The sequence below is a fragment of the Podarcis melisellensis genome (genome assembly GCF_964234715.1).
Source record: "Podarcis melisellensis genome assembly, chromosome: 4".
Taxonomy (NCBI): domain Eukaryota; kingdom Metazoa; phylum Chordata; class Lepidosauria; order Squamata; family Lacertidae; genus Podarcis; species Podarcis melisellensis.
In genome coordinates this window covers 22,591,002-22,613,396 of record NC_138531.1, presented here as the reverse complement: position 1 = coordinate 22,613,396, position 22,395 = coordinate 22,591,002, and the positions used below count along the sequence as shown (strand labels likewise).

At 43.4% G+C, this 22,395-nt stretch overlaps 1 long non-coding RNA gene across 3 annotated transcripts; it reads left to right on the top strand.

Moving 5' to 3' along the window:
- Window positions 1-2,254: 2,254 nt before the first annotated feature.
- LOC309368354 lies at window positions 2,255-20,614 on the top strand. 3 transcript variants are annotated; one of them, XR_014167721.1, is made up of 6 exons: window positions 2,255-3,378; window positions 6,821-7,028; window positions 9,949-10,011; window positions 12,475-12,679; window positions 16,897-17,050; window positions 20,188-20,614. It is a non-coding gene; the product is annotated as an uncharacterized lncRNA (long non-coding RNA). The 3 variants fall into 3 exon arrangements; XR_014167722.1 differs by lacking the exons at window positions 2,255-3,378; window positions 6,821-7,028 and having other exon boundaries at window positions 9,503-10,011; window positions 20,188-20,399; window positions 20,539-20,614; XR_014167723.1 differs by lacking the exons at window positions 2,255-3,378; window positions 6,821-7,028 and having other exon boundaries at window positions 9,503-10,011.
- Window positions 20,615-22,395: the final 1,781 nt, after the last annotated feature.

Below are 22,395 nucleotides of genomic sequence, written 5' to 3'. Positions count from 1 at the left end.
TCTCCCTAGCTGTACAACTGGAGAACCAAGCACAAATACAGTATGTGAGAATGCTCTCTATGGAGCCTCGGTAGAAGGACACCAGCAGTCTCTCACTCAGATTGTTCTTCTTTAAAAGTCTGAGGAAATAAATTCTCTGCTGGGCCTTCTTCACCAGAGCAGTGGTATTTGCGCTCCAAGTCATGCCCTGATCGATAGTCACTCCCAAAAACCTGAATTCCGCCACCCTCTCCACCCGTTCCCCGTTGATATACAAGGGCTGAATGTCCGCCTTTTTTTTCCTGTAATCCACCACCAATTCCTTGGTCTTAGCCGTATTAAGAGCCAGATTGTTCTCTCCACACCAAACACAGAGCCGCTCCACCTCGTCCCGATAGGCGGACTCATCCCCTCCTGAAATGAGCCCCACCACCGTAGTGTCATCAGCAAACTTGATGATTTTGTTGCTGGAATAGATGGCTGTACAGTCATACGTATAGAGAGTATAGAGCAGGGGACTCAACACACAACCCTGTGGTGAGCCGGTGTTAAGGCTAAGGGCTGTGGACATATGTGACCCTACTCTAACCCTCTGAGAACGTTCTGACAAAAAATCCAAAACCCAGAGACAGGTGGAGTTGGAGAGTCCAATCGCCTCTAGCTTGGACACCAGTCTATGGGGGAGGATAGTGTTAAAAGCAGAGCTAAAATCCACAAACAGCAGCCTCACATAACTCCCCGGCAGCTCCAGATGGGACAGAGCAGCATGGAGAGTGGTGGTGATAGCGTCTTCTGTGGATCTATTTGCCCTGTATGCAAACTGGTAGTTGTCAAAAGTTGATGGAAGACAGGAAATAATGTGACGGCGCACCAGTTTCTCAAAACACTTCATGATGATTGGAGTCAGTGCAACTGGTCTGTAGTCATTCAAACTACTGATTGTGGATTTTTTTGGCAGAGGAACAATAGTTGACGACTTCAGGCAGGGTGGGACAATAGACTGGTGTAAGGACTTGTTGAAGATCTTAGTAAAGACCCTCGCCAGCTGATCCGCACAGCCCTTCAACACCTTTCCAGTGATGCCATCAGGTCCAGCAGCCTTCCTCGGATTCACCATCCTCAATACCTGTCTCACCTCATGCTCCTCTACAGTGAATGAGGGGCCCCTATGGGCTGGTGGCTGTAATACCGGCGTCTCAGGTGGCTCCTTCTCGAAGCGAGCAAAGAAGAGGTTAAGCTCCTCCGCCAGCAAAGGGTCACCGTCGACAGCACCAAGGTTAGGTTTGTAGTTGGTAATATGCTGAATCCCCTGCCACATCTGTCTTGTGTTGTTGCTCCTTAAATTATCCTCAATCCTCTGCCTATAATCCAGTTTTGCCCGTCGAATACCCCTCTTCAAGTTTGCTCTTGCCACACTGTAAAGCTGCACCTCGCCCGACCTGAAAGCCCTGTTCCTTTCCCGCAACAGGCACTGGACCTCTCTATTCATCCAGGGTTTCTGATTGGGGTAAAACCGGATGGATTTATTTACTGTGACAGTGTCTGTGCAGTGATTGATATAGCACAGAACTGCCGCCGTGTGCTCCTCCAGGTCTGAACGATCGAAAATATCCCAATTGGTTCTCTCAAAACAGTCCTGCAGCTGGTGAATAGCACCTTCAGGCCAGATTTTAACAGTCCTTGATATTGTGGGAGCCCGTTTCCTGAGTGGGATATATGCTGGTACCAGGAACAGAGACATATGGTCGGACTGGCCCAAATGTGGCAGCTGTAAAGCCCTATAGCCGTGATTTACATTCGAATAAACTTTATCCAGTGTCTTGTCCCCTCTTGTGGGACATTTCACATGCTGATAGAGCGTTGGGAGCACTGTTTTAAGTTCAACATGGTTGAAGTCTCCCGCAATGATGTGCACAGCTTCAGGATACTTGTCTTGCTGGCTGCTGATAAGGCTCTGCAGGCATCCCAAAGCCAAGTTGGCATTGGCATCTGGTGGCACGTACACACCAGTTAGCATAACAGCTGTGAACTCCCTAGGGAGATAGGCTGGTCTACATTTAACAGCCACATATTCCAAATCCAGTGAACAGTGACTGCCCACAGTCTTAGAATTATTGGACCAGCATTTGTTCACATATACACACAGCCCCCCTCCTTTGGTTTTTCCGAAGTCCATGCCTCGGTCATGACAATGTACCGCACAGCCTTCCAACTGTGCCATAATCATTTGTTTTTTTATAAGCAGTCATATATAAGTATTAATTTTAATACCATTCATTTACAGTGTAATAATATGCATATCAATTCAGAAGTATGTCCCACTGTGTCCAATTGAGCTTTCTTCTATGTAAATGTGTAAAGGATTGTAGCTTTAATAAGTTATCCATTGAACCATATTTGTCTGAGCTTCTGTTTTAAATAAACCAAAAATGAACCCTGGGTAAGTGCCTGGAACCCCAGTCAGATATTGGGGTGGCACACACCAATATCCTGAGAGATATTTTTCTTCTCCCTTATTTGATAAATGCTTTTGCTGCCTGCAAAGTCACATCATGTGTAGCTGTTTGCAAATATTTTGTACATAGATGCCCATGTTGATTGTTTATTTGAACAAAAGGGGGTGGGGATCCAATAATTGTTATGGAAGCGTTTTCTTTTTAGTCATATGTAAAAGAAACAGATGGTGTGGTATGAAACAAAATTTCCTTGTTTTGCCCATAAGATTATCCTGTACTTTTTGAAATGTTGATTGGGGGGAGTATGGGACACGGGTCGCGCTGTGGTCTAAACTACTGAGCCTCTTGGGCTTGCCGATTGGAAGGTCGGCAGTTCGAATCCCCGTGACGGAGTGAGCTCCCGTTGCTCTGTCCCAGCTCCTGCCAACCTAGCAGTTTGAAACACACCAGTACAAGTAGATAAATAGGTACCTCTGCGGCGGGAAGGTAAATGGCATTTCCATGTGCTCTGGTTCTGTTGTGCCAGAAGTGGGTTAGTCATGCTGGCCGGAAAGCTGTCTGTGGACAAACGCCGGCTCCCTCAGCCTGAAAGCGAGATGAGCGCCGCAGCCCCATAGTCGCCTTTGACTGGACTTTACCATCCAGGGGTCCTTTACCTTTTTACCTAGGGAGGAGGAAATAATTGCATTTAAAGTACTTACATAAATAACAATTTAACACATGATTTTATAAAACAGTATTCTAATTTGGTACTATGAAATGCAGTATGAAGTAGGTAAGACGGTCCAGTGGAATAGGGAATGACATGGTGGGGGATGAGAACAAAATACAGTTTGGGGGGGAAACCATTTTGCTTTGCTTAATCACAGTTTTCACACCATTATCCGAAGGATAGAATCCCAAGGATCACACATCTGGTGTTCTGAACTTCAGTAATGTGGTGGTAAGTGCTGTAATCTTCCAAGAATGTGTGAAACCTAGAATTAGCACCACTGGGTTGAATATAATAACAACACTAAAAAAAATTAAAAATGTCAGTCCAGTGCATAAATCAATATCCAATTTTCTCAAACACACAGCTTAGCTTGTCTCTCATCACAGTGAACTTGACCACTCTGTAGAATGTGCTTCCATGTTAGCAGCCCTCAAATAATCGGTTGCAACTCGATATTCCCTTCTAGGAGGAGAGTGCAACAATATACGGTACTGCACCAATATACTGCCGTGCAAGATTCCAGGGGTTCCAGTCGCTTGCCCAGAGGTCGTGTTTCCTTTTGGAATGAGGCACAGTGGAGACTGTGGTGTCTTTAGGATATATGGTTTATTTGCATTTACTGTATATACAACCTGAGCCTACGATGGAGGGGTTTGCAGCATTAACACTCCAAAAGTGTCTTTTTTCTCCTATAGTCGCTGCCTTGGATTCAAGCAGAAATATTGCTCAAACCTTTTCTCCAGCTGCTGCTTTTTCTTCTGGGCTACATCCATACCAAACTCTGGCTTCATCCTTCTAACTAACCACAAGCTGGGGTAGAGGGCCCCACCCATTGCCATCTCACACAGAGTCCCTTTCCTTTGTTTCCCTTAATGGCGCATCACCCAGACTATCGGCTCAACACAGGACACTTGGTTTATACTTTTAACAGTTGCAGGATCCAAGGGTTAGAAGGATCTTGCATACAGCTTCCTTTCTCCCTCCTTTCAGCTTCAGTTGGATAAGGCAACTTTGTACAATTCAACATTTTTCACTAATAAAACAAATTATAACCTTTACCATACCTATAACTAGTCAATATCAACCCATGAGGCTTTAATGTCATCCGTTAAGTGATTTAATCCCCTCCTAAATCCCAGAGGGGTTGCAAACAGGAGACATAAGCCTTGTACTTGGTTTACCTGCTCTCATCCCTCAGGGCTAGACAGCTGAGTGCTAAGGGAGAGTTTGGAACAGAGAAGTCCAAGAATTGATAGAAATTAAAACGGGAGAGGAAATTGCCTGCCTCTGCTTATTCATGCCCAGGACAGAAAAAAACCTGAAGCAACAACAAAATATTACAAAAATACAGTGTTACAGATAAAAATGTTCCATTAATACAAGGTTACTAATATATATAAAGCAATAACAAATTGTTTTCCTTCTGACACACCCTCCCTCTCAGTCTCTGAGTTCTGACCCAGGGTCCAACAAACTCTGCTCATGCACAAAAATCTCACAATGAGAAGAGTTCCTGGAAACAGCAGACATCACCCTAGTCTGTCACTCTAGACTTGGTTATTTGGGGCAAGCCCATGGTAGATGGTACTTGCTCATTCTGTCCACAGCTGTGTCCCATTCAGCTGCACCCTCCATACCTAGCTGTTGAGTTTCCCAGGGGGTCCAGAGGATGGGGAAACGGTCCCACCACCATCACTCACAGCTCTTCACTCTCTGTCCTTACCTCCTCCTCCAGCTGCGATTCGCTGCTGTTACTGCTTTCAGTCAGCAAGCAATATGCAGTTGATTATGTCCGCCCCCCCTCACCTTGCCTTGTGTTACCTGTGCATTGACATGAATGGGATGAAATAACATAATGGCACCATAATTTTGCCATGGTGGACAGCAATATGAATAATGTAGTTTTTGGTGGAAGATGAACTGCAGCAGAACGGAAACATATGGCAAATACACCTTGGAACGGAAAATGATGCCTTCTTGCATCCCTAGTAGGACGACTTTAATTGGATTCTCAAGGTTTATGAGCAATGTTTGCTCAAGTAATACTGTATATATTGCTGATAAGTCATAGCACACTCCAAATTACCTTTTATTAAGACACATCAGGTTCAAAGCATTCTAGCAAAAAGGCTACTGAACAGAGACTAACAACATTTGCTGCTGTTTATGGGATGTTATAATTGGCCTGAGGGTTAGAAAGGAGTACTTAATAATCAAAGAGGCCCCTTATGTTTGAGGTTCAGCTCGTGAGGTTACTGGCAAGCCCATTTATAAAGTACACAAAATTTTGTAAGGAAATGCCACGCTTTGTAGTGGATAGACAGCAGACGCACATATCAACACTTCCAGCTTTAATAGCTGTACTGGAGAGAGTCATGACCTTCTCCACATCTTCTCATTAGGAAAAGGAATACTAATGCTATTGATTCACTTCCTCAACAGTGTTGTGGTTTGGCACACTGCAGCTCTCCTTCACAAAGGAGTGTGAGAAGGGAGAAAGCAATTCTTGTTCCCTGTGCAGATGTGCCTTTTCTGAACTGAGCATGTGTAATTTTCCCAAACAGATTTCAGACAGCCACAAACCAATTTGATCTTATGGCTAGATATACGCTGCCCCTTCAAACTGCTGCCAAGTATATCCTAAACAGCCTCATTTTGTGAAGGTTTATAAAGCAAAGGAATCCTGGCAATCTAGTCAGGATTGTAGGGATGTGAATACCGTATTTTTCCGTGTATAAGACTAGGGTTTTTTTACCAAATAAAATTGGTTTAAAATTGGGGCTCGTCTTATACACAAGTAGTGCTGAGAGGTGTTTTGGGGTCCCCCAAAATAGGGCGTGTCTTATACATGGGGGCGTCTTATGCACGGAAAAATACAGTAGATGCTAGGAGAGGATATATCCGTTAAATATCCTTCTGTATGTTCAGCAGAGTGCATCCCTTTGCAGCTTAAAAGGGAAGCTTAGACAGGCTAGTTTTAGCTTTTTAGTTTTAAGTAATCCAGGATGCTTTAAGACAGACTTTTCTTCCCCTTAAAATAATAATCACACAAGCAGTCTTGTAAAAGATAAAGGTAACATTTGCTCACTCAGAATACTAGCTGAAGATACAGCCACTTTGTTCAGGCAGGCTTAAAATAGCAAAGACATGCTTAAGCCTAGCTTAAGATGGTGTCTGAACAGTGGACTTAGCATATATTCTTGCATTTCTGGCTTGGTGATGAGATGAAGAGCAAAGAGGAAGTGCCCAGTTAGGTGAGGAGGTTATAGATAGCTATAGTGGGAGTGGCTCTCAGAGTTCACTCTAGCAAACTTACAGGAAAACTCCATGAGCTTCAGCTCCTATGATGTGCCTATCTAGCAAATATGCATCGTTGGTTTGACTGCACTTTAAATACCTCACAAGGCTCACACCCACTTCCCCAAATTGCTGTCTCTGCCAGCTCTGTCATCATCCCCTAACCTCTGTGCATCATCCCAAACTTGGTACCCCTTGATAGGTGAAAGGTGTGCACTGGGAGCCACCAGCTGTACATGCACTGGTCTTCCACACAACTAAATGCTTTTATGCAGATGATGAAAAAGGTGAATTAGGTGTGACTTTGCTCCTTCCATGATTTCATGATGCTGATGATGACTATTTTAATTTATTATGTACCCTTCACCCTGAGGTTCCACAATGATAAGGATTTATGAAGAGGACTTTTAAAATGCACATCAAGCAGGGGGGCAAATCCCCACCCATCCCTTTCTGGCCTGTTGTCTAGACCCTTCATCTGACACCATCAGGAATGAGTGTTTTCCCTACATCAGCAAGAGGAATAGATGGAAGTCGCTGTAATTACTTCGTCTCCTGCTTGATGATTGTTGCATTCGAAGGTAAACGCTTGTTATCCGGGTTGCTACCTGGCAGGCCCAAAAACATGCAAAGTAGCCATGCAGAACTTTGCCAGTGGATACACACTCAGTGGATTATGCCAATGGCTGTACACTCAATAGGGAACCAAATAACAGCCAATCACTCAGTGGGGAACATAATAGCAGCCACTCACAGTTCCCTAGCAAAATGCACCTGTATGATACATGAACAAACATTTAAGTTACTGAGCATTTGGCACTGTTAAGACTTTAAGGCTCAAGCAGATGACAAAGTTTTGTTCACACTTTTGCTAGAAAAAAATCTAGTCTTCACTCCCTCCCCCCACCCCCCCTAATGGGGACCCTGTCATAATATTCAGGGCTTTTGATCAAGACTTTTCAACATTACAGGTTCTGTAGCCCCACATGATCCATTTGTTATTAATTCATTTTTAACACTTCAGTATCTTCAAATTGCGCAGGGACCTCATTAGCATTGTTCTCTTTGCAGCAAAGTCCCAAATTGCCATGCAGTAGAAATCGAAATGGTCTTCTATCCAAGTATTGTCATGCAAATATTTGGTACCTTATAAAATGTTATAGTATCATTATGCAAGTCCTTATATCTTTTCTTCTGTGACCTATATGCAACATTGGTTTCCCTTTATTAATTTCTTGGATTCAGCTAAGGAACCTGTTAAATACTCCCTTGAATTGTGATTTTAAATTTTACATTGTTTGCTGCTGCTACTGCTACTGCTACTGCTACTGCTACTATAGCATGGTTTGAGACAGACAACTAATGAGCATGAAAATCCATCTGCAAGTAAAAATTTCAGCAGAGCACACCATCATGTATGATTTGGTAGAGTCCTTTGCACTTGAACCTGAGTATTTAAAGCATATATTATTACAGTGGTACCTCGGTTTAAGAACAGTCCGGTTTAAGAACGATTTGGTTTACAAACTCTGCAAAACCGGAAATAGTGTCTTGGTTTGAGAACTTTACCTTGATCTAAGAACGGAATCCGAACAGTGGAAGGGCACCGGCGGTGGGAGGCCTCATTAGGGAAAGCACACCTCGGTTTAAGAACTGTTTTGGTTTAAGAACAGACTTCCAGAATGGATTAAGTTCGTAAACCGAAGTACCACTGTATCTGCTATGGGCCATTCATATTTTCTAGATGGCCCAATTCCCAGTACCATTCAGTCTTGCTTCTGCCATATGAATTTCCTTAAGCAAGCCATTCTCTCTTAGCCTCAACCTTTACCTATTCCATCTGCAATATGGGGATAATTATACAGATCTACTCTGCAGGTTGTTGTAATGTAATGTAATGATGTGATGTAATGTAATGTAATATAATATAATATATAATATAATAGGTAAAGGGACCCCTGACCATTAGGTCCAGTCGTGACTGACTCTGGGGTTGCAGCGCTCATCTCGCTTTATTGGCCGAGGGAGCCAGCGTACAGCTTCCGGGTCATGTGGCCAGCATGACTAAGCCGCTTCTGGCGAACCAGAGCAGCGCACGGAAATGCCATTTACCTTCTTGCCAGAGCAGTACCTATTTATCTACTTGCACTTTGACATGCTTTTGAACTGCTAGGTTGGCAGGAGCAGGGACTGAGCAACGGGAGCTCACCCCGTTGCGGGGATTCGAACAGCCAACCTTCTGATCAGCAAGTCCTAGGCTCTGTGGTTTAACCCACAACGCCAACCACGTCCATATAATATAATATAATATAATATAATATAATATAGTATAATATAATAATTAATATAATATAAGTTAATGCATGTGCGGCATTTCTTATAGGATATAAATCTTGCGCTATATATATTATTGTTCACATGCTGTCAAGTACAGGAGTTCCCCGCTCCCTTCCGGTGGCTCAACAATAAGAATTAATGAGAATTTATTACCGCATTCTCTTACAAGCACGAACAGGCAACATTCCACAAGGATCTCAGTTGCCTACTCTGAGTCTACCACACTTCCGCAGCAAGAAGCGTGTGAATGGAAAGTTCCTTCCCCCCTACGTCTCCATTATTTTCTGATGCACTCGGACCTCTGAGTTCAGGGGGAGGGAGGGGGTTCCCTCCCACTCTCGATTGATATATCACTCAGCTGCTCCCTCCCTTCTGGTTGCTTAGCTACTATCTCAGAGCTGGGTAGCTCCTCTCTCAACTGTGCAGCTTCTGTGTCTGCCTGTCTCCCTGCTTCTGGAAACGTTGGAAACAGGGCGAATATTCCCCGTCCTCTTCTGTAAGGAACTGATCTTGCTGTAATTGCATTCCCCAATCTTCAAATCCAGACCAGCTCCTGACACATAATCACCAATCTGTTGATGTCAAGGGGGAGGGGACAGGTACAAAAGGACAATTCCTGGATGCCAAGATCCAAGTTTGGGGCAAGTAGTCAGTAGTGAGAAAACCGCAGCTGCATTCCACCATTGTCAAGAAATTTAAAGATGATCACACTCTTGCCCAGAGTATAGGACAGTGGAGTCATTCATGTTTTTGTGGCAGGGAGCCTGGAGCAAAGAGCACAGCACTGTCCTGGGTACAGTTACACAATTCACATCTACATTCCATAGCCTTGTCTTTGGAGTCACCATGCCAAATGCTAACACAAAACAAGGCTATCAAAAACATGGCTTTCATATTACACTTCAGTGCTTCTCAAGGGCTGAAGCAGAGAAGCCTCTTCTATACATAACAGAAAAGGATATTTAACTTATTGGGGCTGAATGATCGTTTGTGGCATGCTCCCAGAAAAAACAGGGACACTGAAGTGTCATCTATTTTACGCTTGCTAGGAGTGCCCAAGATGCACAGTTTTGCACCCTATAGTGAGATGAGTGAGGGGCAGGAGTTGGTGCATGGCAAAACAGAATCAAGATGTGGGACGTTTACACTGCATCTTCCTACCAGGTGTGCAGCATCAGAGGTCTACCAGAGGTCAGCTTCATGAGATTGGGTCCATGCAAAGCAGGGGTGAGTTTTGCTTATTCTCTTTCTTCTGGTAACACTGCAAAATGAGAAATATGCATTATAATGCAATGGTCTGAATAATTCCCCAGGACATTAAAAAAAAAGTTCACGGAATAATATGAGTGCCACAAGACTCTTTGTTGTATATTCTGCACAGCTACTCCTCTCCAAATTGCTACAATGATATGGTATCACATAAAAGCACTTATTTCAGTGAGGTTGCACTGCTTCTAATTATTTCTTTAGTCATGTTAAAATATATTAATTAACAGCTGCCCTCTGTAGCTACGGTGCTTTATATAGTACAAAAGAACAGGTCCCTGCCCCCAAGGGATATTATTAGATTAAAATATTCATATGATTCTTATTAAAATGCATACCTTCCAACAATACAGAGATGAAAACGGGGACATTCTTTTAAAAAGGTCCATTCATTTAATCCACAATAGATGGATGAAGAAGGTTTTATAAGTAAACTGACCATTTCCTTTTCTTAAACTTAAGGAAAATGCAGTAGAATCTTTAATCCCATAAATGACTTAGAGATTTATATAATAGCTACAGATTTATATAATAGCTACAGATTTATATAATAGGTGGTTATTGGGGTGGGCAGGACAAGCAGTCCACTGGTGTTCCAAAGTAGCCTCACCACATGACCCATGTAAAATGACAGTGCCTTAGAGATCATTCATATGCATATAGATGAGGAGTAAAGAAACTGCAGCTCTCCAGATGTTGCTAAACTATAGCTCCCACTATGCCTGACCATTTGCCATTCTGACCGGGACTGATGGGAATTAGATTCCAGCAGCATGTGGAAGGCTACAAACTCTTCACCCTGAGAGATGCATCTGCCTCATATTCGGGGGGGGGGGGGGTTAGATACTGGCTGGTGTGGGCGGAGCCTGGATTTTAAAAATACATATTTCTTGCTATACAATATATGCACTGGTCTTTCGTCATGCTGTGATGACAGTCTAAGCCATTAGAGGGCACAAGAGGCACAGTGACCGAGCCAAGATGTGGAAGTCAGCCCTTGCAGGAATCCACATCAGAGCCTGAATGGGTCACCTTGGGAGGAGCAGGATGGGAAGGGAAAGTGCTGCCATGAGCTGCTTACAGTGGGCTCCCCTCCCTCCCTCCCTTTCTTTCCAAATTCTTGCTCTGCCAGCAAGAACATATTTGGAACAGGACATACTGATCCTTCCACTGCAATATTAGAAGGCAACGCCACGAAAAACCCATGTAGAAGATCCATCTGAATGAAGGTTCCTCCTTTGTTGCTCTCCCTACTCAAGAAGGTGTCCCGTGGCACACTGGCAAGTCACAAAACTGCAGTGCTGTCTATGCAGTTTGTTTCCTCATTCATCAAATTAGTACAGGGTGTTGTGAGGCCTCGGTTGCTTGCAGGTCTTCAGCCTCCGAAATCATTGAAGTTTCATTACTAAAACTGGATTTTGTTGGAGGATATTACTTTGTCTTTTATTTGCTATATAAAGAGATGTTGGTGATTGGTTCAGTATGCCCCTCCCTCCTCAGCCCCCCCCCCCGAAGATTTTGGCATGAATTTTAAAAAATCCAGATGAATGAGACCTCATGCTCCTATAATAAAAATAAATAAATAAACAGAAGTCAATTTGTTTTTGTTTTTTAAACAATGCCCCATGCTTGCCACCTGAAACAGCTACTTCAGTCTCTCTCATAGTAGGACCGGCCCTTATCCAATGTCTTGCTAAAACACTACATCCACATTATGATGTAGGGCAGCCCAGGCTGCTTAAGTCATTTTCTTTGATGCCACCAAGACTCACTACCACCCTGATTCCAGATTTTAATGATTCCCTGTGTTTCCTTTTTATCTCTACCTCAGACCTTAATCCACCATCTGTTCTCATATGACACATCCAGAAAAACATGGATCAGAGCGGCATAAACAAAAGGCACAGAAAATATGCCTCTCCTGGGCAGAAATAAATAATCTGCATAGAAACCGTGCTTCACTTTTTTTTAGTAAAATGGTGCAGAGAAGTTGTTTCAGCGCTTGAGTTCTGTGATGTGTTCTAATGGGAAAATCAATCATACGCATCTCACATATTTTAAGCGAGGGGAAATGCCAAGAACTGTGAAAGGAGCCGTATGCTTTGTTCTGTGAAAATTTAATAACTGGAGCAGCACTAACAACCTCTTTATGTAGATCACCAGATAAATATGAGCCATAGAAGAACAAGATGGTATGCATTGCCGCCTGTTAATCATTCTTCCCTAGCAATACTGCATTGATATTTAAGGAGACAAAAAGATTAAAAGACTCAAACAGGTGTCTGAGGCTGAGACAAACTCTTCAGCGTTGCAGTCAAATTACTAAGGAAGCAAACTACAATTATCTATTTGTGGCAAACCGGGATCTCTATAGCACAGTGAGTTCAGCATCCCTTGAATTAAGTTGCATTGCATTTCTTCCAGAATCTCAGGAGACCAGTTCTAGATCAGAAGGAGCTGATGCGTTGAAAATATTGTAGAGGACTCCGGGATTTACCACCTCACAAGCTATTAAGGCCATCCTTTTCTGCTGCTAACTTGTAGCCCAAATGCATCGAGGCCAAAAGGAGAGGAAAGATGAAAATGGTTCAAGACAGTCAAGCTCAGACTCTAGTCTTCGGTTTGCCAGGTAAGTTGCTGTACAATCAAATAGACTGGAAGCATATCCAGGCCAGGCAGCTGACATATCCAGCTCCAAAGATTTAGCAAGTGAGGCCATCATCAGGTCACTGTAGCCCAGAAACCAGCCCCAAGAGATTATACACTAGTATCACAACACACAACAAGGGGTTGGAAATGCTGATTTGGAGACTGCATGAGCACAGCACTCTCTGTAGGTCCCCTTAACCTGAAAAGGCAGGTTTATGAAAACTTAGAATTGTCTTTCTCAGACACCAATCTCCTTGTGCATAAGGCTGCATACATGTAGCACTAGTGTAACAGGTTACTTTTTGGGGGTGGCAAGAGATCACATGAATTCACATGAGAACGGCTGGACAAAAGCCACACACAGAGTCCATGAAAACTGGGTCCAAATCTATTAATACTTATTGACTGAGCAAAGGGACACCCTTGCTTTCACATCCTGTTTGCAAGTTTCCTGATAATGCTGTATAATTGCTGTAATTCTTGGAAATATTGTGATGCAATTTGGTACGCATTTGCAGGGCACGATTCTGTGCGACACCCAACGTCCTATATTTCAGCAAACCCAATTTTAATGGACCATAAAATGCTAATAAAAGGAGAACAATTTTAAAATGGCAGCAGAACATGCAGAATGCACAAAATAAAAAACAGCAAAAAAATAGAATCTGTTTGCATGCACCCAGCATTAACTAAATGGAATATTGTCAAAGAGGTAGACAGGAAGATCAAACTGGCCTCGGTTTACTACCCTCCCTCTGTTTCTTCCCTTATGATTATTGGAAGCAGGTTGCATAGTACTTGACTACTTCATGCCTATTTAATTTCCCAGGGTAGGGTTGGGGGATCATGCTAACATGATGTCTCTGTTTTGACTTGCCTACTGGTCTGAAAACAATGTGTGAGGTGCCCTACTGGCCTCAATATGTGTCATGCCCCCAAATATTGTTTATCCTTTGCTGCCTGAAATAATTACATCCTTTCTATATGAGACTAGATTAGTGAAGATACTAGGCTACATTGTCAGGAGCATAATTGGTAGGTCTCTGATACAGCCTTATTTTGACCCACAAACCCCTGCCAAGACATCAGTTGGGTAACCAAAGAAATAACAACCAAAAACCTACCTACCCCAACAACTCTCCCACATGCTAAATTTCCTTAGTGGATCCTCTGTTTAAATGAATCTCATTAATAGAAGGGTAAGGTTCTCATTAATAGAAGGGTAAGGCCTGCCAACCTAGCAGTTCGAAAGCACCTCCGGGTGCAAGTAGATAAATAGGGACCGCTTACCAGCGGGAAGGTAAACGGCGTTTCCGTGTGCGGCTCTGGCTCGCCAGATGCAGCTTTGTCACGCTGGCCACGTGACCCGGAAGTGTCTCCGGACAGCGCTGGCCCCTGGCCTCTTAAGTGAGATGGGCGCACAACCCCAGAGTCTGTCAAGACTGGCCCGTACGGGCAGGGGTACCTTTACCTTTACCTTTAAGGTTCTCATCTTTGCCTGTGTTAGTGAACTTCATCTTTTGAGTTCTGGAATGAAGTGATGTATGTTTATTTATTGTTTGTTGCTGTTGAATTTGTAGACTTTAAAATTGCTGAAAATTGAGATTTATTTTTTTAAAAAATGATTTTTATTAAATATTTTTTAAAAGCTTCCTAATGAGGAGAATGGGGCATATGTATGTGTATGTAAATCTAAGGGTGAGGGAGAAATTTGATTCAGTTTAAAGGCGGACTTACCCAACTTGCACTTTTCGAAGTGAAAACACAGCCATTCTTCAAAATTTCCAACCTCTCCAAATTTAGAAATTCATTTTGCCAGTCAAATGATATATGCAAACATGCATATGCATGGAGAAAGCATGCATAAAAATGCATATATCCATAATATACGCATATATATTGTGTTCTACTGGGTGAAATTGCTTTGCAAAAATGTGTATAATAGGTACATTTGCATACAGAAATGTGTATATCAGGAGAAATTCATGCTAAAATTATGATGAATTTTCATGAGGACTTTTTTAAGAAAATAAAATACAAGCTGATGTGGAAATATGGAGAACTCACCTCACTCTGCCAAATTATAGGTTCAGCCCTGCTGCTAGGTGAGAGGTGATGAAAATGAACAGCCAAAGGCAGCTAAGTTCTCAGCAGAGTTTCTTCTGTTTGAATATAATCAGCAGGTTTCTAGTCCTTAAGGCTGCCAGGATAAATACGAGAGTCAGAATGCAATGCCACAAGGCAAAGGGGCACCTGGGTTCTAGCACTTAAGGGGTGTCGTTTCTGTGCCCTAGTTCCTTCTCCTGCCCCCATCTGAAGTAGAATAATTTAAGCAAAGTAGGTTTGATTTGCATAATTTATGATCTTGCATAATTCAGTGCAGAATCGAAGTTTTTCACTTGCAATACACAGAGCCTGATGATCAACCACAGTCTCAATGTGAGTTCCCATTAGGAAATGGCAACTCATTGAGGTTTCACATCAAGTTGATGGTGTGAGTTTGCCTTATGGAAATCAGTTGCCAGAATCCAACCCACTCTACCCAGTAAAAGATGGCATCTGTGTGTCATGAGAATCAGTGCTTCTTTTCTACAAAGGCTTTGTGGTCTGGTCCTGTTTCCAGCACACTAGAAGATGAATATGGCAGGAAATCAATAACGACTGAGAGAAAAGAAATTCTAAGTACTGCCAACTAACCCAGTGGAAGGCATTTATCTAGCAGGCACTTCCAAAGCAAGCAGTTTTAATGCCTGAATTTGATCACAAGGAAGAAATCCGAGTGATAGTTGATGCATAGGTGTTGCCGCCAGCCCTCAGTGCGTAGGATAATGGGGAGGAAACTATCCCTCTTGCTACATTGCACATCAAAAGGTGAACACAAAGTGTTTGCAGTACTAAAAACGTAATGGGGGGAAACTAAAGCCATTTTCCTCTCCCTGTTGTCTCTGCCAATGTAATGGTTGCTCATTACAGCAGCCCACAAAGATTAAACCATTTTAAGCCATTTTAAATTTAGATCAACTTTTGGTGAGGGCAGCCAAGACTCATAGCAGGGTGTCCCTTGCTGCTCTGCATAGCATCTGGCCTGAGTGTTTCTTCCAACCAACCAGCAGCCGTTTAGAGAGGAGCTTTGTGTGTGGCGGCATTGTTTTCCTGAGACATTTGCTCTACGTCCAAAAGTATGTTTCCACAGTCATTTCTGGTTTCAGCTGGGCATAGATTTGCCAGGTGTCAGATGTAAGTCTACTGGAGGGGAACAAGAACAGGAGTGATAGCCGCTGCTTGGAGACACCTTTGGGAAAGCCGAGTAGCAGAACTTGTACTTACTAGCCCCTCTGCCTGAGCTCTTTTGGAAACCACCAGGATGTCCCTATTTTCATTGGAGGACTGCTGGAGGGTAAGGACCCCCAAACCATCTGAAGGCCATAGGGAAGGTTTTTGTTTAGTGTTTTATTATGTTTTGATATACCGTATGTTGGAAGCCGCCCAGAGTGACTGGGGCAACCCATTCAGATGGGTAGGGTATAAATAGTATACAGTGGTACCTCAGGTTAAGTACTTAATTTGTTCCGGAGGTCCGTACTTAACCTGAAACTGTTCTTAACCTGAAGCACCACTTTAGCTAATGGGGCCTCTTGCTGCTGCTGTGCCACCAGAGCACAATTTCTGTTCTCATCCTGAAGCAAAGTTCTTAACCTGAAGCAATATTTCTGGGTTAGTGGAGTCTGTAACCTGAAGCGTATGTAACCCGAGGTACCACTGTATTATTATTATTATTATTATTATTATTACTACTACTAGTATTATTATTAAATAGGGCATCCGTATTTTCATTGGAGAATTGTTGGAGGGTATGTAATGACTCAGGAAGTCACAACCATTCACTATTGAATAGTACATGACAAGAAGACTGGCTACTTCTGTTTTGAATAAAGTGCACGGTGTTGCTTCTTAAGAACGTTTTTGTTGTGGAGGCGTTTACATGTGTCTCAGCCAAGTCTGTCATAGTGATATATCTCAGAGGACACTTTCATATCTGCGTTCCCTGTATGGGTCTGGGACGCGCATGCCCATATTTCACTTCGCTGTATGTCACTTTGTTAAGTGAGGAAGCGGACAACCTATTGGTTTTCTTTCATTCTCTGATGCCCGGTGGCACATGCACACAACATATGTATTATTGTATCCTTTTGGCAGTCTCATCACAAGCATCTGCTGTGCAAGGCCAGAGACAGCGCATACCTGGGCCTCAATGTGATAACAGCATCAGATCGCTCTTGCCTTCACCTTCTGGAAAAGTTCAGCTCTCTACAGCAGCTTGAAGTCCAGACATGAGGCCGAGCAGGAGAAGGTAAAGGGCACAGCAAATCTAGTCAGTGTAGCAAAAGTAAAATGAAAAATTGTGTTGGCCTGACCTCCTCCAAACCTCCGTCCATTTTCCTGGAAAGCTTCCAAGACTGCAAAACAGTTACAGGACATATGAGCCCAGTGAAGTATGTGACATGAGTTGTAAAAACGATATTAAGCTCTTTTTGATTGGTAATTTAGCAGAGGAAAGGGAGAAACAATGGAAAAGGAGATAGAACACATTTCTAGGACTGCAATTCACAATACAGTGGTACCTTGGGTTAAGTACTTAATTCGTTCAGGAGGTCCGTTCTTAATCTGAAACTGTTCTTAACATGAAGCACCACTTTAGCTAATGGGGCTTCCTGCTGCTGCTGCACCGCCGAAGCATGATTTCTGTTCTCATCCTGAAGCAAAGTTCTTAACCTGAGGTAATATTTCTGGGTTAGCAGAGTCTGTAACCTGAAGCGTATGTAACCTGAAGAGTATGTAACCCGAGGTACTACTGCACAGCAAAGAAAGGACAGAAACAAATTGAGAGAGCTGCAGGAGTAAGAGGGGGAAGAAGAATCCCAATGCAGTTCAGTATTTCATAAAAGTCACTAGTCTACTGGCAATCAGAAATATAACCCTACCATAGACACAGTGTAGAGAAGTTCCCCGCCCCCACCTGAGGGCCACATTCCCTCATGGGAAACCTTCAAGGAGCCACATGCCAGTAACGGGTGGAACCAGGGCTGTGGTGGCGTCTGCACATTGGGACTGGAAGGGCAGAAAGCAGGACGTCCAATGGTTGGTGGAGCCAGAGCCAATGACAGGGGGAGGTCATTCGCTCTAGTTTTGCCCCCATCTTCCTCCCTGCTGTGTTCTACAAGAGCAAAGCTGAGTTTAAGGAGGAGGAATTTGACAGCCGGGACACCCACTGGACTGGTTGCCATTTAGAAGGCAGGCAAGTGGAAGCTGGTTGAGGGCATCATCTCATTTGCCTTTATGGGGTGCTGAATCAGAGACAAAAGCTGAAAGGAGCAATGGAAGTGACTTTTAGCTTTGTACAACAGGTTGCATTCCAGACACACAAAAGCCCAAAGTTTCCATGGACACACACACACACACAAGAGGAGTTTGGATTTGATATCCTGCTTTATCACTATCCGAAGGAGTCTCAAAGCGGCTAACATTCTCCTTTCCCTTCCTCCCCCACAACAAACACTCTGTGAGGTGAGTGGGGCTGAGAGACTTCAGAGAAGTGTGACTAGCCCAAGGTCACCCAGCAGCTGCATGTGGAGGAGCGGAGATGCGAACCCGGCTCCCCAGATTACGAGTCCACCGCTCTTAACCACTACACCACGCTGGCTCTCCTAGGGGGCCACATTCAACCCATGGGCCAGAGATTTCCTACCATGTGGCCACCCGCGATTTGCCAACAAAGGCCCAAACTAGACATGATGTTTGTTACTTTGCCCTTGCGTGGTTGATTTTTCTTTAACAAATAGTGTGTTGGGGGCAAGCTGGGTGAAGATTGTCTCATGCAAGGGAGGAAGCTTCTTCCCTTTCTCCATCTATGGTCCCAGTTGGAATCCCTCCACCACATCTGCTCTTTTATAACGCGAAGAAAGCTTCAATTGCATATTGGTAGGTTGGACCAAAACACATTTATTTGGATGCAAAGCCCAGTCACTTCAACAGAACTTGCAAGTAAGGTCAGATCCACACCATGCAATGGGGGAAAGGGAAAGGTCAGAATGGTGGACATGTCACATTATAACCCCAACATCCTTGCATCATTTCCTCAAGCTTGCTATGAAAATCTGAGCTGCTTATTGGAGTGAAAACCTATTGCACATAAAAAGTGCATGTAGGCTGAGTAAAACACAGTGTTCATATCACCTACGGAAAGGGGAGAGAAGGTTGTAAAATTATTTAGCGAAATGTGGCCGCCGAACAGTCTGCAATTTATGCCTTGTGACTTTACTGCTTAAAAACACGCAACCTATTTGTCAACAGATGCGGGAGGAAACAATCTCTCTTGCTGCATTAAAATTAATTTTGAAATGTGTATATTACGAGAACATTGTGCCGTTATTAACAACACACATTTTGAATATGTAAACAGCTCTGTGTTACCATAATTATAGGAAATGATGGAACTTCACCTAGCACTGGAATTCACTGATGGAAGACCCTGCAGAGGGTGGTTTTCTCCCCTCCTCTTTGCCTCCGAGCGTCGCGAATCATGCATAATGTATCAATGCGGGCTGCAGCTGCTAACAGCAACCTGGCTTATGAGATATTTTGAAATTGTTTTTATTACTGACGGAAGTAGCCTTTTATCTGCTCCCCACAGGAAAAAAGAGAAAGAGAGAGAGAAATTGTTTAAAACATAATGGTAAATTAGCAAAATATTTTCTTCCTGGGTTTGACTCCTTGTACAGAAAAACAACACAGAGCCTACTAAATGCAAACAAAGGATTTGCAGTGACTTAAGCAGTCTTTACAGTAAGCACTTGAGCAGAGAATAGGGGTGCATAGTAAAAAGACAAAACTGGAGCCGGAAGTAGACAGGGACGGCCCTACCATTAGGCAAAGTGAGGCAATTCCTCCTGAGCCCCTTGGCCATTCCCATCTGCTGGGAAACAGAACTGTGTGTGCCACATCAGGACTGTATGTGCATCTCATGCACCCAGTAAACCAGTCTTCTGCCCTCAGGTGCATCAGAGGTTGCTGTCTCCTTTTTGGTGTTGTAATAAGATTCAACTGACAGCCCAATCAAGTTCTGTACGTGGAATTGAGTGTGTGTGCCTTGTCCTTTGCCTTCAGACAGAAAAAGGTATTGGGGTGGCCCTGGAAATATTAGTAACTGGGTGGGGGGTGGGAATACCATACTGTGTGTTGGGTATTGCGTGACATTGGAATGCAAAAAAGGTATGTTCTGTTTGCATAGAAATTCGTTATTTTCTTTAAAGTTCTTTGCATTATTTAATTAAGTTCTTTGCAAGGGCCTGTGTCCAAATCCCATGGAAGCTCACTTATTTGCCTCGTTCCCTAATGTGTTCCTAGCTCACTTCATAGAAATCAGAACACCTGTTTTTCTCAGTGAAACGGGGAAAACTGAGGGGTGTTTCTGTTCTATCATTGCTGAAGAATATATCAGTGAAGCAGAACAGTGAGGAATCAGAAGGTTTGCAATCTTGGACGAAAATACACTAGATATTCAATTCCAGAAACGTTGCTGTGTTGCATTGTTGGTGCAGAAACAACAAAAGCATATTGTGGCATACCACAGGAAATCAAGAGCCGGGAAGAGAAATTGAGGACGAAAATACATTATGCGGACAGACTTGAAAATTCTTCAGGTAGTCATGGTGGTTTCACTCGCAGGCTTTAATTAATGCGTCTCTCCCCCTGACACAGCACAATGTATATTTTTACAGGAGTAGACTTAGCGGTGTAGGATTTGTATCATCTAATTACTGCCATTCTCTTTTCTTCAAGTAAGGAAAAGGCAGCATGTCTTTGTGTGCCTTCTTGCCTCCTGCAGACTATGTCTACAACTGAGGATTTCCACACTTACAGATGAAATGGCTATATACATATATATACGCATACAAAAGGGGGTGATGCCACCCTAGTCCTGGCTGCCTATAACCTACTGGCCCCACTTTAAGGTTTTAGTATTAATATCTAAACCCCTTCACAGCCTGGGACTCAGGTATTTATCAACATACCATACACACCAGCTCCTAGGAGCCAAGGCACTTTCGCACCAGCCCCCAATATTTTTTTCTGAGGAATCCAGGGCCCCTCAACAGAGAAGATGGCGCCTCTGCAACACACCTTGTCAAATATAATTTGTCCCTGATCTTGTGGTAAACCCAGAGGAGGTGGGGACTCTTCTTGTCGTCCCTTCCGGGGATTTGGCCCATGTGAAAGGCTTTTACTCCTGATTCTGGAGTTCCCTTCCCCAGGAAGTCTGGGCAGTGGAACTTGCCAACAAGTAAAAACAATTTTATGCTCCCATGCTTTTGAAGTAGACCAGTAGCTACCAGTGCAGATCTCACCAGCTCAGCATTGCTTGCTCATAGGAGTCATCTACTTGTGCACAGTGTATGTAACATGTGTGAATACTAGTGAGAGCCAGTTGGTTAAAGGGTTGGACTAGAACCTGGGGGACAAGGGTTTGAACCACCACTCAGCCATGAAGCTTGCTGGGTGACCTTGGGCCAGTGACTGCCTCTTCATCTAACCTACCTCACAGAGTTGTTGTGGGGATTAAATGAGAAAGGGGAGAACCATGTATGCCACCTTGAGGTCCTTGGAGAAAAAGGCAGGATAGAAACGCAATATAGAAATAAAAGTAGGGCCAATAACAAAGAATTCTCTGCCCTGCCTGTAACTTGAGACAATCGACACATACATGCTAGCACCTGCCTGGATATGTCGTTTGTTTCAGTTAAAGCGAACACATTTTTCGCTTGCTGCCATAGCTGTCAACTTACAGATTTGAAAATAAGGGGCCAGCAGCCTCGAAAATAAGGGATCAGCAGCCAAAATAAGGGATCAACAATTACTTTGATAAAATACATATTTTGTTGTGTGCAAATGGCTTTAGATACCTATTAGGTCCATAAATTACCATATAGCATATATTCAACACAAAAAACAGCAACAATTTGTTGTTGACAAAGGACAGCTGGAGATAGAAAGGACCCCATTACCTTCAGTAGCTTATTTAAGGGACATCATCAATAAGGGACAGCAGTGGGACATGGCGCTGGGATAAGGAACTGTCCTGCCAAATAAGGGACGCTTGACAGCTATGTGCTGCTAAGGCTGCTCTTGCTACAGCAAAGCTTTGTTGCCCTTCCCTCATGTATTTGCACATGCTACTATTGTCAGGTTACAGTGGCAGGAAATGGAGAAAAAACACACGAATGTGCACACAATAGGCAAGAATGCATTTCAGGGAAAAGCTTTGTTCCAAATGTTAGATTTCTGAAAGACACTTTAAAAAATACTAGGTGTGGAGAACAGCAAGCTAGCATGTATGGGGGCTGCTTCCCCCCACCCTTGCCTTCCCCATCACATCTGCCAATGCAGGTTCAGGGATAACACTCCTGAAGTGGAAAGGGAAGCAGCACTGTGTTCCTTCCTCCCCTCCGGCAAATGCCTGTACAAGCACCAAATTTATTTTAGTGCCTTTGGGGATGACAATTGATTCTGACAAGAGAGTTGGGAGTAGAGCTGATCTTTGTGAAGAAAAGTAATATTTGCTGCTGCCCAGTTCCTGGATATTCCTCCCTGTGGCAGTGAATCTTTTGTGTGTGTGTGGTGTTTACAGAGGCCTGTGAA